The sequence below is a fragment of the Chlorocebus sabaeus genome, chromosome 18 (genome assembly GCF_047675955.1).
Source record: "Chlorocebus sabaeus isolate Y175 chromosome 18, mChlSab1.0.hap1, whole genome shotgun sequence".
NCBI lineage: Eukaryota > Metazoa > Chordata > Mammalia > Primates > Cercopithecidae > Chlorocebus > Chlorocebus sabaeus.
The window spans coordinates 32411871-32417870 of record NC_132921.1 but is presented as its reverse complement, the minus strand read 5'-3'; positions in this window follow the sequence as shown (position 1 = coordinate 32417870).

Here is a 6000-nt window from a genome sequence, read left to right as displayed (position 1 = left end):
CCTGCAATTTAGACTCGCCTTGCTTATTCCTGTGAACCTCAGTGATCTCTGACTGCTGCTCAGAAGAAACAAGAAGGATAGGTCATGTAAAAATCTATATCAATATTCTAATTCTGGGCACATAGTGGAATCAGCTAGCAACCCCATATCAGCTTGGTTCTAACAGTTGTCCAGTTCATGGAAAGCCTTCTTATTTAGTTTACTTGGGATAGTTTTACTTATTTTACTTTACTGTTGTGAAATATATTTGCTATTCTACTCTTTGTGTAGGAGTGCAGGATAAGATTACTCAATGTTTTCTTAAATTGAATACTTATTGATCTTCCAGATACCACCTTTCGTTAGGACTCAAAGTTATAAATGGCCCTCACCATATAGATGCTTTCTGACTGAGCTCCTCTCTACCCTGAATACAAGAGACCCTAATAGTTAGGCAGGAATATCATTGCCCCTATTCAGCCTGAAGAAGTTACAGAATATGGATCTTTGTTCCTCTACAATCCTTGTTAAAGGGAGGGGGAAAATGTCAGAGGCATTTAAACCAGAGCGACTCCATCTTGAATAGAGGCTGGGTCAAATAAGGCTGAGATCTACTGGGCTGAATTCCCAGGAGGGTAGGCATTCTCAGTCATAGCATGACATAAGAGGCCGGCACATGATACAGGTCATAAAGACATTACTGATAAAATGTTGCAGCAAAGAAGTTGGCCAAAACCCACCAAAACCAAGACGGCAATGAGAGCGAGCTTTGGTCTTCCTCGCTGTTTATTATATGCTAATTTTAATGTATTAGCATGCTAAAAGGCACTCCTACCACTGCCATGACAGTTTACAAATGCCATGGCAACATCAGGAAGTTGCCCTATATGGTCTAAAAAGGGAAGGAACCCTCAGTTCTGGGAATTGAGCACCCCTTTCCCAGAAAACTCATGAATAATCCACTCCTTGTTTAGCACGTAGTCAAGAAGTAACAGTAAGTATAAGCATCGGAGTGGTCCATGCAGCTGCTCTGCCTATGGAGTAGCCATTCTTTAGTCCTTTACTTTCTTAATAAACTTGCTTTTACTTTGAAAAAATAAAAGAAAGCAATAACCAGTTTCTAGAATTAATTCTTTATTTGAATGTTGATACAATTTATTTATTTATTATTATTATTTTAAGATTTTTTTCCATTTTTATTGTGGCAGGATACACGTTGTAAATTTACCTTCTTAACATTTTAACTGTATAGTTTAGCATCATTAAGTACATTCATAACATTGTGCCACAATAACCACCATATGATTAATTCTTTGCATGAGGATTTCCTCAATGACTTGGAGGCTAGAAAAGTGAAACAGGCCGAGTATCCATCTTAGAGCTGGGCTTCTGCCTAGAGTAGTAGTCATAATGATAGCGACATGGGGAAGAGAAATTCTAGGCAGAAAAGTGCAGGTCCCTGGTGAAACACTACCCTCAAGCTCAAGCTCCTGAAACCGCAGCCCAAAGTGAAAACTTATATCCCTGTTTTCCCCCTTGAATGTTGCATTTTCCTAAACCACCCATGGCACCGTCCTGCCCCATCCTGTGCCTATAAAAACTCAGACTCAGCCGGTAGATGGGACTACGGCTGGACATCAGAGAGAATCGGCTTGACTTCAGAGGGACAGCATATCTTTGGAGAAGAATCCAGCTGGAGACGGCGGCACTTCAAGGGTTACCTACCCGCCCCAACCCCTTTTCCTTTTTTTTTTTTTTTTTTTGAGATGGAGTCTGGCTCTGTCGCCCAGGCCGGGGTGCAGTGGCCGGATCTCAGCTCACTGCAAGCTCCGCCTCCCGGGTTTACGCCATTCTCCTGCCTCAGTCTCCCGAGTAGCTGGGACTACAGGCGCCCACCACCTCGCCCGGCTAGTTTTTTGTATTTTTTTAGTAGAGACGGGGTTTCACCGGGTTAGCCAGGATGGTCTCGATCTCCTGACCTCGTGATCCACCCGTCTCGGCCTCCCAAAGTGCTGGGATTCCCAACCCCTTTTCAACTCCCTTTCCTGTTGAGAGTTACTTTCATTGGCAATAAAATTCCCTGTATATACCTTACTTCAATTTGTTCGTGCGACCTCATTTTTCCTGGACGCCGGACAAGAGCTTGGGAGCCATAAGTGTAGATACAAAAGGCTGTCACGCTGACCCTTTGCCCTCACCAGCTGAGGGCAGCCGCCTCATGCGAAAAGGCAAAGGGCCCACTGAGCTGCTAACACTTAAGCCATCCACGGATGGCAAAGCTAAAAGAGCACTGTGGCGTGCCCTCTGGGGCTCTGGGAGTTGCAGGCACCACCGCCTGGATGCGGCCGCGGGGCCTGCACGGAAATTCACTCCTGCCGGTACCAAGGCGTCTGGTTGGTTCCCCCGCTCGTTCCCTCCAGTTCTTGGACTAATTCACTCATGCGCTTCCTCCCGTGAGGAGTTTGGAGCGGCGGACTGAGTAAACCAGGCACCCCTGTCGCGAGTCCTGTGAAGGGGTCAGGGAAATGCCTGCCTCGACAACAAGGACTTACATTCATACAGCTTTCCCCGGTTTGCCAGATGTTTCCATACTCATTATCGCATTTGACCCTCCCTCATCATCACCCTGGGACATACAGAAGGTTCTGTCATGGGAGGAGGAGGAATCTCCAGGCTTGGCCACTGCCTCCCTCCCATGCCGAGTCCTCCCCCTGCGTGGGAGGCCGTGACACAGCCCATGTGTGTGCCTGTAGCAGAAGGAGCTTTCAACGTAGAATGACTGACAGCCTGACAACCATGTACCTTACTTCTTCTTAAGGAAAGGCAGAGAATGAAATCTGTCCAGAGGAAAATGACTGTTTTATCACTGGTCATGAGCCTCGATGGCCTCATAAGACTCAAATAACCTAAGCTGAGGCCAAGAGCCTGGGCCTGTGAGGGGAGGGTTGGAAGGTGGGCAGGGAATTTGGACTGCGTGTGTGTGGGATAGGTAGCTTCTCGGTGGCTTCATCTGCAGCACTATCTCCTGCCTGTCTGCCCTGGAGAGACCAGCCTCCTCCATGGCCAAGTTGTTATGATGCTGCCACAGATATAACAAGATCCTTTGTCTGGGTACCATGAATGAGAGTCTCTTTGTCTTTCCCAACCTGATATCATGCAATGTCCTCTGAGTAGAAAGGGATTAATTGTCCATCTGCTATCTATTGGTTTCAGTCCACATAAGTGTCTCTGACCTGGATCTTGCCATAAGGGTTATATGCTGTCTTTTACCTCTGTCTCTTGGCAATAGGGGTTTGGGCTATAGGGATGGGCTATAGGGACACATCCCCCTGCACTAAATTATTCAACATTCCTCTTCTTATCTTTACAGAGAAGGAAGCTGGGGCCCAAGAAAGGAAATAAACCAAATATACAAAGAAAAGGAAATGATATATACTTGTGACTAAACATCAAATTTGCTTCCAAGGTTCCCAGCCGCTCGATATCAGGGAGCAACATGATGTGCTGTATAGATTTCATTTTGGAGAATTTAATACACCTACTGGTTTTTCAGGTATAGGTCCTTCCAGTGCGAACTGCATAGCCTCTATTCCATTTCTGTTCCTTCATAGCAAATTTCATTATTTTTTAGAAACAACATTTTCTGATTATAAAAATAATAAATGCTAATTTATTATTAACACAGGAAAATGCAAATTTTAAGAGGTTCTTCTGTAACTTTTGATATTTTTATGTATTTCTTTCCTGCCTTTCTCTTTGCATATAAATAATATACATTATACATAACAACTTTACAATCGTATTTATAGCCTGCTGATTTTTATTGGATTCATTATAAATATTCATGCCATTAAAAATTTCTTTCAAAATATCATGTACATTGGCTGGAACAATATTCCACCATGAAGACATACCATAATTTGTTTAACAATTCCCCTGTTGCTTGATATTTACACTGTTGCCAGCATTTCTCTATTATAAATAAAACTGCAATTATCATACTTGTACCTAAATCTTTGTCAGTATCGCTAATTATTTCCTTTGGATAGATACCTAGAAGTGAAAAATCTGGGTCAAAGCTTAGCAACATTGTAACACATTTGATTGTGTGTGATACATACTTGGTCAAAACTTCTCGAAATAAATGTCTGTATTTGATATCACCATGCCTTTCCCCTTTTCTCTGGAGCCGTCTAGAGCCTGGCTTTTGCCCACTCTGTGTCTCTGAAATGGTTGTCCTGAAAAATCTCATTTGTGTTTTTCAGTCTCGTAACACTGGACTCCCTCATAGCATTTGTACTGTCAGCTACCCACTCTTCCTCAGAACTCTATTTCTTTGACTTCTGAATTCCTTTCTTTCTTATTTGTCTTACCGGTTTTCTGATACACCTGCCTAGACTCAGGAACTATTTTGGCTGCCGGTAACAGAAAACCCTGCTAACAGTGGCTGAAGTGAACGAGGACTTATTTTTCTTGCACAACAGAAGACAACATACAGCTGCCAAAGTTGGCTTAGTTGCTTGCCGATGCTAGGTCCAGCATCTCTGAGATTCTCTTGGTATTCCCTTCATGCTTGTTGCCTCAAAGATCACAATGTGGCTGCTGCAGCACTAGGCATCGCGTCCACACTCAAGAAAGAAAAAATGAGGCAACCTCTCCCTTTTTGCAATCATTTTATTCAGGAAGCATGTTCTCTTTAGCAGGCCTCCTGCTGTGTTTCATCAGCCAGAACTGGGTCACATATCAGGCTGTAAGCCAATTTTGATTCATCCTCTGGAGGTCTGGGATGGTGTTATCCTCCTGAGATCAAGAGACTCAACCTGAACAAATCAATGTTGTTTTGGTAGGAAAAGGGGATGGTAGAGTGTGGAGAATGGCTTTGCATGGACATTGAAGAGAGTTGCTGCAATTGGTGATTTTAGATTCCTTCCTTAACCCTCTTCTATTTGACTTGCTTCCTAGGAATATCAGCCATAAACACAGATTCCCCTCTTACCCACATCGTGATGATAGTTCAAAACCTGAATCTCCAGCTCAGGGTCCAGCACCCTCACAATATTTCTCTTGAGATTCTTCAGGAATCAGAAACCCACTTTCTCTGTTATGAATTTTCCCAAACTGGTACCAATATTACCTACTCCAGGAGCTTTCAAATGTGTTTTAATATCAGAACATTTTTTTTTGTTTTAAATGGACATTACGTGGAAAGACATTACATAAAGCAGATACTTTTATTTCTATCTTGCAGTCCTCCTCCTCATGGGGTGGGTGGGAGAAGGGTTGTACATCTCTCAGAATCTTTTTTTTTCTATTTAGAGTCCAGTTCTTGCTCTGTTGCCTAAGTTGGAATGGAGTGGCATGATTGTGGCTCACTGCAGCCTTAAACCCCTGGGCTCAAGTGATCCTCCCATTTCAGTCTCCTGAGTAGCTAGGACTACAGGCATGCACCACCATGTCCAGCTGATTTTTTGAAAAATTTTTGGTAGAGATGGGGTCTCACTATGTTGCCTAGGCTGGTCTAGAACCCCTAGCCTCAAGAAATCCCATCTCAGCTTCCCAAATTCCTGGGATTACAGGCATTAGGCACCATACCTGGTTTCAATCTCTTGGAATCTTTAGGACATTGACAAACAGAGTTTATCCTGATGTCTGGGCCCGGAATCCCCCAAAGCAGATCGTAAGACAAATGCTTATCTGATACTACTCTATTAGGGAGTGTGGTCCATGCTAGGGAAATAGGAGTGAGGAGAAAGGTGAGTCTTTCCAGTCTTCCAGGACAGGGAAGGAGGGAGAGAAAATATGCAAGCACACTAAGGAGCCAGTCAGCACAACTGAGCTGGCATCCAGCTCAACTGATTGCCTAATCTTGCCAGACCCTCTTCTGCATGTCCGTGTGAGCTGTTGCATCTGAGGACAATCCATCTCTGGGGAGAATATTAGAAGAGTGTATCTGCTGGCTCCTGAACCCATTGGTCAAAACGTCACCTTCCCATTATACGCAGGGGTGCCGAAGGGTCTTGG